This window comes from Rhinoderma darwinii, chromosome 1 (genome assembly GCF_050947455.1).
Source record: "Rhinoderma darwinii isolate aRhiDar2 chromosome 1, aRhiDar2.hap1, whole genome shotgun sequence".
NCBI classification, from domain to species: domain Eukaryota; kingdom Metazoa; phylum Chordata; class Amphibia; order Anura; family Rhinodermatidae; genus Rhinoderma; species Rhinoderma darwinii.
Window position 1 is genome coordinate 233550567 of NC_134687.1, and position 13127 is coordinate 233563693.

A 13127-nucleotide genomic window follows, 5' to 3' on the forward strand; every position below is an offset into this window, starting at 1 on the left:
AACAACAAAGCTCAATACATATATACAGCGCCAACGAGAAGCTCAGAACATATTCACAACTCTAGAACCAAGCTCAGCATATAAATACAGCACCAGAAACAAGCTCAGTGCATAAATACAACATCATAACAAGGCTTAGTACATATATACAGCATCATAACCAAGCTCTGTACATATATACATCACCACAACAATGCTCAGTACAAAAATGCAGCACCAGAACAAAGCTCAGTACATATACATAGCAACAGAACAAAGCTTATGTAATCACTGGTTGAGAAATTCCCAGGATATAAGTTTATGGAGTTGCTAAGTGAGCGATTCCACCATAGGCCGCTGGAGACTGTCGGGACAGAGCGTGCAAATAAATCCGCAACCTCAAATCCATCACAACTCTGATCAACAGAGTCTAAGGCTACTCTATGGTTTTCTCCAGAGCCCACCGCAAGACAGGATGGTTTTTGCTGCATAGAACTCAGGTTGTTTTAACAGAGTTCGGTGTTGGATAAGAGGTGCAATGCAGGCCAGAACAGATAACAAGACAGCCAGAGGGTAAACAGAAAGTCCAATTCAAAAAGTTAGGGGATGTCAGGAATAGCAGAGGTCAGTACAGGCCGGGAGCAGAAGGTCCAAATCCGTAAACAAGAGGTAATCCATAGACAAGCCGAGGTCCAGTTCCAAGAAGTAAAAATAGCTAAAAGTACAGGGTATAGTCAGTAGCTTGATCAAACACATGGAAACCAGGAAATTCACAAGCAAAGAACACAGAAGCAACCTAGGTTTAAGTACTCCACCCTTACACCTGATAGGAAGAAAGACAGAGAAAAGGGATAGGCTGAACAACTAAAACCAGAACCACCCAGAAGCTAGACTAGTAGTAATGGTAATATAAAAGAGACGGACGTTTCCTAACACTCAGTACATATATACAGCATCAGAACCAAGCTCAATACATAAGTACAGCACCACAACAAAGCTTAGTACATAAATACAATACCAAAACAAGGCTCATTACATATATACATCAAAACAACAGCTTGGTTTTGGTGCTGTATTTATGTACTAAGCTTTGTTGTGGTCCTGTATATATGTACTGAGCTTGGTTCTGGAGTTGTGTATATATGTACTGAGCTTTGTTCTGGTGCTGTATATATTATACTGAACTTTGTTCTGGTACTGTATATATGTACTGAGCTATGTTCTGTTGCTGTGTTTATATGCTGAGCTTGTTCTGTTGCTGTATATATGTAATGAGTTTTGTTCTGATGCTGTATATATGACTGAGTTTGGTTCTGGTGCTGTATATATGTACTGAGCTTTGTTCTGGTGCTGTATTTATGTACTAAGATTTGTTCTGGTGCTGTATATATGTATTGAGCTTTGTTCTGGTGCTGTATTTATGTACTGAGCTTGGGTCTGGTGCTGTATATATGTACTGAGCTTGGGTCTGGTGTTGTATTTATGTACTGAGCTTTGTTCTGGTGTTGTACATATGTATTGAGCTTGGTTCTGGTGCTGTATTTATGTGCTGTGCTTTGTTCTGGTGCTGTATATATGTGCTAAGCTTGGTTCTGGTGCAGTATATATGTACTAAGCTTGGTTCTGTGCATTACCTGGGAGTTTTGTTGCAGCTTATTGCGCACGCCGTACTGTCCTCCACCCTTCTCACAGTGTAACTGTAAAGGATCTGCCAGGCACAGCTTCGGGGTTAACGCCCATAGATAATCAGTCTGCACTTGCTTCTATGTCTGTGAGATTGACTCCATCTTCCACCACTCAGGGTGGTAGGCTTAGGAGTGGGAGAACCTATCACAGCCTGGCCAGACGGAGCTAGCTCCCGCCCTCTGTCTATTTATACCTGCCTTTCCTTTGCTTGTGATTCTTCTCGTTTGGTTTCCTAGCCCTGCTGCAGCTTCTTGTACTATTGTCCTTGCTTCATATTGACCCCGGCTTGCTGACTACTCTCCTGCTCTGCGTTTGGCACCTCGTACTCTCCTGGTTTGACTCGGCTTGTTCACTTCTCTTGTTGCTCACGGTGTCGCCGTGGGCAACTGCCCCTTTATCCCCCTAGCTCTGTGTACCCTTGTCTGTTTGTCTGTCGTGCACTTATTGAGCGTAGGGACCGTCGCCCAGTTGTACCCCGTCGCCTAGGGAGGGTCGTTGCATGTAGGCAGGGACTGAGTGGCGGGTAGATTAGGGCTCACTTGTCTGTCTCCCCACCCCCGTCATTACATAATCACAAGCCCATACCTAGTCTACCCTGGTCCCTGACACCTGTAATGGCAGGGGGGTAGGGAAACAGACAGTGAGCCCTAATCTACCCACTACTCAGTCCCTGCCTACTTGCAACGACCCGCCCTAGGCGACGGGTTACAACTGGGCGACAGTCCCTACGCTCAGTAGGTGCACGACAGACAAACAGACAAGGGGACACAAGCAAAGGGAAATGGGGCAGTTGCCCACGGGAAACGAAGGTGGAACTTCCTGACCAATACCCCAGCGTGAACATCCCGGGCGGGTACCCAAGTCCTCTCCTCAGGCCCGTATCCTCTCCAATGGACCAGGTACTGGAGGGAGCCTTGGACCATCTTGCTGTCCACAATCTTGGCCACCTCGAATTCCACCCCCTCAGGGGTGAGAACGGGAACAGGAGGTTTCCTCGAGGGAGCCCAGGACGGGGAGCAGCGTTTAAGGAGGGAGGCATGAAACACGTCGTGTATACGAAAAGATGGGGGCAACTCCAGTCGGAAGGAGACAGGATTGAGGACTTCAATGACCTTATACGGCCCTATAAACCGGGGAGAAAACTTCTTGGACGGGACCTTAAGGCGCAAGTTCTTAGACGATAACCACACCAGATCCCCGACCATAAACAAGGGGTTAGCAGAACGTCTTCTATCAGCCTGAGTTTTTTGTATACTCTGGGACGCCTCTAGGTTCTTCCGAACCTGGGCCCAGACTGTGCACAGTTCCCGATGAACGACCTCTACCTCGGGATTGTTGGAGCTATCAGGTGAAATGGAGGAGAACCGTGGATTAAACCCAAAATTACAGAAAAAGGGGGAGACCCCTGACGAGTTACTGACCCGGTTATTAAGGGAAAATTCGGCGAGGGGAATGAAGGAGACCCAATCATATTGACAGTCAGAGATAAAATTGTTCTAGAGACTGATTAGTCCTCTCAGTTTGGCCATTAGTTTCAGGATGGAAGGCAGAGGAGAAGGACAGATCAATCTCCAACTTTTTACAGAAGGCTCTCCAAAACAATGAAACAAATTGTACCCCTCTGTCCGAAACAATATTGACAGGGACCCCATGGAGACGCAGGATGTGTTTGACAAACAAGGTAGCTAACGTCTTAGCATTGGGTAGTTTCTTGAGGGGCACAAAGTGGCACATCTTACTGAAGCGGTCTACTACCACCCACACCACCGACTTGCCTTGAGATGGAGGCAAATCGGTGATAAAATCCATGGAGATATGGGTCCAAGGTCTCTGAAGAATGGGCAAAGAACGTAGTAAGCCTGCTGGTCGGGACCTGGGAGTCTTGGACCTGGCACAAACCTCACAAGCGGCGACGTAGGCCTTAACGTCTTTAGGCAACCCAGGCCACCAATAGTTTCTAGCAATGAGGTGTTTGGTACCCAGGATGCCTGGATGACCAGATAGTGCGGAGTCATGATTTTCCCTAAGTACCCTTAGCCGGAGTTGCAGGGGAACAAACAGCTTGTTCTCAGGAAGGTTCCCGGGAGCTGAAACTTGATCAGCCGCAATTTCAGAGACTAAATCAGAATCAATAGAAGAAACGACTATACCAGGAGGCAAAATACAAGCAGGATCTTCCTCCGAAGGAGGGCTGGCCATGAAGCTACGCGACAGTGCATCGGCCTTAATATTTTTAGACCTAGCCCTATAGGTAACCAAAAAGTTGAATCTGGTAAAAAATAGCGCCCATCGACCTTGTCTCGGGTTTAGCCTCCGGGCAGATTCTAGGAAAACCAGATTCTTGTGGTCGGTAAGGACCGTTACCTGGTGCCTAGCCCCCTCCAGGAAGTGGCGCCACTCTTCAAATGCCCATTTAATGGCTAAGAGTTCGCGGTTGCCAATATCATAGTTACTCTCAGTGGGCGAAAACTTCCTGGAGAAGTAGGCACAGGGACGGAGATGGGTGAGGGACCTGGTACCCTGGGACAAGACAGCCCCCACTCCCACCTCGGATGCGTCAACCTCCACGATAAATGGCTCCATTTGGTTGGGCTGGACCAGCACCGGAGCCGAGATAAAGCACTTCTTAAGGACCTCAAAAGCCTGGACAGCCTCAGGAGGCCAGTGGAGGAGATCAGCACCTTTGCGAGTGAGGTCTGTAAGAGGCTTAGTGATGACCGAGAAGTTAGCAATAAATCTCCTGTAATAATTAGCGAACCCCAAGAAACACTGTAACGCCTTCAGGGAGGCAGGTTGGACCCATTCCGCCACAGCCTGGACCTTGGCGGGTCCATGCGGAATTCATGAGGAGTGAGGATTTGACCCAAAAATGGTATCTCTTGCACCCCAAACACACATTTTTCGGTCTTAGCAAACAGTTTGTTTTCCCGAAGGACCTGGAGCACCTTCCTGACATGCTCAATGTGGGAGGACAAGTCCTTGGAAAACACGAGTATGTCATCAAGGTACACTACAAGAAATACCCCCAGGTAATCCCTTAAAATCTCATTTATGAAATTCTGGAAGACCGCGGGGGCATTACACAACCCAAAGGGCATGATGAGGTATTCGAAATGACCTTCGGGCGTGTTAAATGCAGTCTTCCACTCATCCCCCTCTTTGATGCGGATTAGGTTATACGCCCCCCATAGATCAAACTTAGAGAACCATTGGGCCCCCTGGACTTGATTAAAGAGATCAGGAATCAAAGGAAGGGGATACTGGTTCCTTACAGTGACCTTATTCAAGTTACGGTAGTCAATGCATGGTCTGAGACCACCATCCTTCTTCCCTACGAAGAAGCCAGCACCTACCGGAGAAGTAGAGGGGCGAATGTAACCCTTGGCTAGGCATTCCTGTATATACTCTCTCATGGTTTGCGAAGACCGAAAAATGTGTGTTTGGGGTGCAGGAGATACCATTTTTCGGCCAAATCCTCACTCCTCATGAATTCCGCATGGACCCTGGCAAGGTCCAGGCTGTGGCGGAATGGGTCCAACCTGCCTCCCTGAAGGCGTTACAGTGCTTCCTGGGGTTCGCTAATTATTACAGGAGGTTTATTGCTAACTTCTCGGTCATCGCTAAGACTCTTACGGATCTCACTCGCAAAGGTGCTGATCTCCTCCACTGGCCTCCTGAGGCTGTCCAGGCTTTTGAGGTCCTTAAGAAGTGCTTTATCTCGGCCCCGATGCTGGTTCAGCCCAACCAAATGGAGCCATTTATCGTGGAGGTTGACGCGTCCGAGCTGGGAGTGGGGGCTGTCTTGTCCCAGGGTACCAGGTCCCTCACCCATCTCCGTCCCTGTGCCTACTTCTCCAGGAAGTTTTCACCCACTGAGAGTACTGGTTTGACTCGGCTTGTTCACTTCTCTTGTTGCTCACGGTGTCGCCGTGGGCAACTGCCCCTTTCTCCCCCTAGCTCTGTGTACCCTTGTCTGTTTGTCTGTCGTGCACTTATTGAGCCTAGGGACCGTCGCTCAGTTGTACCCCGTCGCCTAGGGCGGGTCGTTGCAAGTAGGCAGGGACTGAGTGGCGGGTAGATTAGGGCTCACTTGTGTGCCTCCCCACCCCCGTCATTACAGTAACTAAATGGGTTGAGCACTCTTAGGATATAGAATGTGTGCATATAGGTCTATACGTAATGGGTGAGTTTAATATTATGAGTGTGGGTAAGGTAGGTATGTACGCTTATGTAATTATATACATACTGTGGAAATCCAGTTAAACATTCTGGACAGGGAATATCTTCATTTAAAGTCCACTTTAATATAGGGTGCATTTGGAATATCGTAATTGTTTTATTTTATTATTAGAATCATTTTCCATGGCAGAATACACCGCAAAACACTGTGCCCCCCCCCTGCGTGTATGTCTTTGTCCGCAAAACAGGGAACCTTAAAAGGGAAAATTACGTTTTAGATACACTTTGCTGTTCTAGACCACCACCATTAACCACTTCAACATTCTAAACAATATAATAATAAACTATATAATTACATTATTAAATAATATTATATGTTAACCACCAGGAAGAGTAGAGATTTTAACCTGGAAACAAAAGCGGCCGTACAGCACCATTTAGCCACATTGCCTCTGTTCATTCCAAAACAAAAAAAATACAGGTACAATATTCATACATAGTAAACATCATTTTATACATGTGGAACTTAGATACATTTTCACAATAAGAAAATTTTGACAATTAAAAATATCAGAATATTTATGAAATTGGCGTTAATAGGCATCTATGATCAGTTTTGTGGGCTTGATCATGCTACTCAAACACATTTGAACATACAGTGAAACCTCTTTGAGACAACCAGCTAAAATTGCAGTAAAAAATGGCCTCCTAGACAGGTGTTCCTCTCAAAAAAAGGCCAATATACACAGAAGATACATTGCAGTACAGTGCACCCTTCAATGTTTTACATTATAGTATGTATATAAATTTGCACTGAAGTACATTCAAGGAATTATGTGTCCAATATATAAATAATTATATTTCATCATGAAGGTTGTAAGAACATCAGTGTCTAACATAACGTTAGATTTACCCTTATCTGTCATTTACAAGGAGACAACTCTGTTACACTAGCAAAAAACATCAGAGGATTTTTGGTGTCATCAGAAACCAGAAGGATATATCACCATCACTCTCCATCTCAATTTGGACTTCAGAGCAGAGGTCTAGAAATAATTTGTACTGCCAGCAACTTCATTGAGAACATGATGTTCCTGGAGTTGGTCACAGTACTGGCCTTAATAATTTATTATTAAAACAACACCCTGCTTGGAACTTGGATCAAACCCAGCCACTACCTCCAGCTCCTGTGGTATCATTGTAGAATAACAATTCTCAATTTGGAACAAAAATGTTTGCCACAAGAGTCATCTCAAAATGTACTCTTAAGTGTGTATTGTGATAATCAGAGGCCCTACATTCATTCACTTATATCTGTACATTTTATTTATTCATAGTTTCTAACATAACCAGATGCGTGTGAAGATTTCTGGTACTGCATTAAACCATTGAAAAAGATTGGAATATAATCCAAAATGAATAAATTAAAAAAAAGTAATGACAAATATTAGTATGGATAATATATTATTATGACTATAAAAATCAGTACACACTGGCCAAAAAAGGGTTTACTCTATTATTTGACTAGAGAGAAGAGAACATTTACAAAATAACAAAGGGGTGTGAAGAAAAAAGTTTGGAAAGGTTGGTTGCATTTTAGACCAAAGGTATTTAGAATTCAAATGGGAAAAAGTGCAAAAGATTAAAGAACATAAAAGCTTCAGGGGGATCGTGGCAAAAGAGTTTATTTTGTGTACATTAAAATTTTAAGCTTAAAATGTGAAAAATAGCATTAGAGGTAGCCTGGGTGGTTAAAAAATTAAAAAAAAAATTTAATTATAAAGATTAGTAGATTTTATCAAAGTAACAATTATAACCACGAGAGGCAGTAATGGGAAACACAATGATATTATTTAAAAAAAGAGTAAACATTTATGTAACGGCTGCCGCGCCATTCCCCGCCTCTTCCACTGTCTTTGCCCTGGTTCCTGTGCCCTCCATTCCCTCATGCTCGTCCCGAGCTCCACTTACCCGATCCGGACGCCTTGCTGGCTCTGGGCGGTGTCAGGTAAGTGCATCTCTTACCTCCCTCCGCGGTCGTCATCCACGACATGCGGCTGCAGCCACTAGAGGCCAAAATTCCAAGACTTCCTATTTAAAGAGGCTCTGTCACCAGATTCTCAAATCCCTATCTCCTATTGCATGTGATCGGCGCAATGTAGATAACAGTAACGTTTTTTTTTAAACGTTCAGTTTTGGCCAAGTTATGAGCTATTTTATATATATGCAAATGAGGTTTGAAATGGACAACTGGGCGTTTTTTTTTTCGTTATGTCCAACTGGGCGTGTATTGTGTTTTTAACTGGGCGTGTTTACGTCTATGACGCTGACCAATCAGTGACCAGTCAGCATCATACACTCCTCTACATTTATTTACACAGAAGCGATGTGCAGCCACATAAACAGAGATTAACGTTAATCAAGTGTCCTGATAATGAATACACATGATCATCCACGAGATTTCGTTTCTGTTGCTGGAAATCTCACAGAAAAGATTCAGAAGTGTCAGGATTCTGAATACACATGACGTCCAGGCTGGATGATCATGTGTATTCATTATCAGGACACTTGATTAACGTTAATCTCTGTTTATGTGGCTGCACATCGCTGCTGTGTAAATAAATATAGAGGAGTGTATGATGCTGACTGGTCACTGATTGGTCAGCGTCATACATGTAAACACGCCCAGTTACAAACACAATACACGCCCAGTTGGACATAATGAAAAAAAAACGCCCAGTTGTCCATTTCAAACCTCATTTGCATATATATAAAATAGCTCATAACTTGGCCAAAAATGAACGTTTAAAAAAAAACAAAAACGTTACTGTTATCTACATTGCAGTGCCGATCACATGCAATAGGAGATAGGGATTTGAGAATCTGGTGACAGAGCCTCTTTAAGGATCCTCCTCCCTCTGAATCCTTGCTTGTTCAACCAAGTTCCCCGTGAGCTTCCCTGTACCCTGCTTCCCTGTTACCTTGCCTTCTGCCTTTGCCTGGATTTGTGACCTCTGCCTGAACTTGACTATCCTTGCCTGCCGCCTGCCTTGACCTATTGCAATCTATACCCATTACGACGTCTGCTGCCTGTCCTGATTTCTAGCCTATACATCCGACTGCCTCTAAACCTGCTGTGCCAAGCGTTGCCCTGGGTTACAAGCATCATCTCTTGGATGACACAGGGGATCCACAAACAAACCGGTGAGAACCGTTATAGTTTGAACAAGCCATGGATCCCCTTGACACAGCCCTGCCTGATGCGGCTGATATGGCTCAGGAACTTTCTAGACAACGAGTCCGCCAAGATCAGGTTTTTCAGCTTTTGCAAAATGTGTCCACTCGTTTGAACGAACTAGCGCCTCCGGCGCATCGGACACCGTCACCATCACCGCAAGCTCCTGTCTACAGTCCAGGACTACATTTACCTACGCCTGCCCGCTATGAGGGAAACCCCAAAACCTGCAGGGGATTCGTTAATCAATGCAAAATCCATTTTGAGGTCATGGCGCACCATTTTTTCTCAGACCGGGCTAAGGTGTCCTACATCCTGTCCCTGCTTTTTGGCAAAGCGTTGGCATGGGCATCGCCCTTGTGGGAGAGAAACGACCCAATAATGTATAATATTCCGAACTTTCTCTCCACATTTAAAAAGGTGTTTGAAGAGCCGGATCGGGCATCTTCAGCAGCTTCCTCTCTTCTCAAGCTCCAGCAAGGAACCTCCACTGTAGGTCAATACGCTATTCAATTCCGCACCCTGGCTACAGAACTCCACTGGAATAACGAGGATCTACCTTTTGGGAGGGTCTAGCGGGCTGAATCAAGGATGAACTTGCTGGCCGAGACCTTCCACCATCCTTGGATTACTTGATCACTCTTGCCAACCGGATTGACATACGTTTCCATGAGAGACAACAAGAATCTGCTCGTGGCAATCGGACATCACGGTTGGCACCAACCTTCCAAAGGCCTCTTCTTGTCTCATCTTTCTCTCGGTCGGATGAACCTATGCAGGTGGAGAGAAAAAGACTCACGCCTGAGGAGCGCCAGAATAGACGCAAGTTGAATTTATGTTTATATTGTGGTGGAAAAACGCACTTCCTCAAGGACTGTCCAGTGAGGCCAGAAAACTCCAACGCCTAGGGCAAGTAAGAGAGGCTACCCTAGGTGGAGTATCACCCTCTCAAAAGATGACCATACCAGCAAAACTGTCCTTTGCAGGAACCCCTTTCTGCGTCCAAACCTTTCTAGATTCCGGATCCACTGAGAATTTCCTGTGCCAGTCCCTGTTACATCGCTACCAAATCCCAGTTCAAAAACTAACCAAACCTTTGTCCATTGCTTCTGAGGATGGGAGGCTTCTACAGAAGACTATCTATTTTGTCACCGAGCCCATTTTCATGTTAACAGGGGCGCTGCATCGGGAACGTATCGCCTTCTATGTTTTAAAGAAGTCTCTGAACCCTTTGCTACTGGGTCTACCGTGGTTGCAGAAGCACTCTCCTGTTATTGACTGGACTGGAGGTCAAATTACCTGCTGGAGTGACTTCTGTCACCAACATTATCTACAAACTATTCGCCCATCAATGCCTCAGCCTACAGAATCTAACTCAGCAGGACTTCCTACTCCATATAAAAGCTTCTCTGATGTTTTCTGAAAAAACAAGCTGAATCGCTGCCACCTCACAGGCCGTACGACTGTGCCATTGACCTGGTCCCCAACGCCATGCCTCCCAGAGGTAGAGTCTACCCTTTGTCTTTGCCCGAGACGGAGGCCATGTCTCCGTATATCCAAGAGAATCTGGAGAGAGGCTTCATCCGTAAGTCTTTTTCTCCTGGGTTTTTCTTTGTGGGGAAAAAAGATCGCTCCCTGCGTCCTTGTATTGATTACCATGGGTTGAATAATATCACGTTAAAGAACAAGTACCCGTTACCGTTGATCTCTGAACTCTTTGACCACCTACAGGGGGTGGGAATTTCCACCAAACTAGACCTTCGTGGAGCGTATAATCTCATCCGTATCCGCGAGGGAGATGAATGCAAAACCGCATTCAACAATCGTGATGGACATTTTGAATACCTCATCATGCCCTTTGGAATTTGTAATGCTCCTGCGGTTTTTCAGGCCTTTGTTAATTACATTTTTTGAGATCTGTTGTACAGCTGTGTGGTTGTATACCTAGATGACATTTTAATCTTTTCTCCTAATATTCAGACTTATCATGTGCATGTGCGTCAAGTGTTACAGCGTCTGCGACAGAACTCTCTGTTTGCTAAACAGGAGAAATGCCTCTTCGAGAAAACCAGCCTGCCTTTCCTGGGGTATGTCATTTCCGACCAGGGACTTCAAATGGATCCAGTCAAGCTATCCTCAATTCTCAACTGGCCTCGTCCGCAAGGACTCAAACTTTCCAACACCTGCTGGGATTCGCAAATTATTACCGCCAGTTTATTCCTCACTTCTCTTCTATGACAGCTCCTATTTCTGCACTGACCAAAAAGGGGGTTAATGCCAAAGACTGGACCACGAAGGCCAAAGCCGCATTCCAAGCTCTTAAAATTGCCTTCTCTTCTGCTTCAGTCCTACATAGACCGGATTGATCTGGAGGTCGATGCTTCAACTGTGGGAGTCTGAGCTATTCTTTCACAAAAGAGTTGTAGAGGGAGACTTGTGGCCTGTGGCTTTTTCTCCAAATCTTTTACAGCTGCTGAAAAAAATTATGGTATTGGAGATAAAGAACTTTTGGCTATTAAATTGGCCCTGGAGGAGCGGAGACATTTGCTAGAGGGTGCGCGGCATCCTATTATCATCTACACAGATCATAAAAACCTCCTTTACCTGCAATCTGCTCATTGCCTGAATCCTCACCAAGCACGGTGGGCATTATTCTTCTCCAGATTTGATTTCCATCTTCACTAAAGACCCGCTCAAAAGAATACCAAAGCTGATGCCTTATCTCACTGTTTTGACCTCACAGATCAAGAGCCCCGTCCTCAGTTTATTATAGATCCAAAAAGTATTATGATCACTTCCATCATGTTCCCGACTGGCTACACTGTTTATCAAGCACATCTTTCGCATTCATGGTCTTTCTAAACATATTGTCTCTGACAGAGGAGTGCAGTTTACATCCAAGTTCTGGAGAGCCTTCTGCAAACTGCTGGAGGTCAAACTTGACTTCTCTTCCGCTTACCATCCTCAATCCAATGGTCAAGTAGAGCGGATTAATCAAATACTTGAATGTTTCCTCAGAAATTTTGTGTCTCCACGACAAGAAGACTGGACAAGTCTACTTCCATGGGCTGAATTTGCCTACAACAACCATACGGAGGAATCTACCCGCTCTTCTCTTTTCTTCTTGGTGTATGGCCAGAACCCAGGTATTCCTCTACCAGTTTCTGTACCTTCTGAGGTTCCAGCTGCTAACATGGCCCACCGTGACTTTGTACATATATGGCAGGAGGCCAAGGACTCCATCGACAAAGCCGTAGCCAGGTACAAAAGTAACGCGGATAAAAAACGCAGGATATGCAGGATACCGCCGCAGCTCTTTCCTGGGGATAAAGTCTGGCTGTCCACCCGGTACATACGTCTGAAGACTCCTTGTTACAAGCTGGATCCCCGTTTTCTAGGTCCTTATGAGATAACAGAACAAATCAATCCAGTAACTTTCAGACTTCGCCTTCCCGTCTCTGAAAATCTTTAATTCCTTCCACATTTCTGTGCTAAAACCTACTATATTCAACCGATTTTCCCAAAAAATCCCTGCCCATCCTGCTCCTGCGGCTGATGCCGAGTTTGAGATTAAAGAGATCCTAGATGTCAAAAGAACACGGGGGAGATTGTGGTACCTGGTGGACTGGAATGATTATGGTCCTGAGGAGAGATCATGGGAGCCCGTGGAGAATGTCAACGCCCCAGAACTCATCAAAGACTTTGAACGCAGGTTCCCAAGCAAGCCAAAAAAGAGGGGGTGTAAAGGGGGGGTACTGTGATGGCTGCCGCGCCGTTCCCGCCTCTTCCACGGTCTCTGCTCCGGTTCCTGCATCCTCCTTTCCCTCATGCTCGTCCCGGAGCTCCACTTACCCTATCCGGACGCTCTGCTGGCTCTGGGCGGCATCAGGTAAGTGCATCTCTTACCTCCCTCCGCGGTCGTCATCCACGATGTGGGGCTGCAGCCACTAGAGGGTGCGCGCAGACTCTTCTCTTCTTAAAGGGCCAGCGTGTGCCAAAATTTCAAGACTTCCTATTTAAGGATCCTCCTCCCTCTGAATCCTTGCTT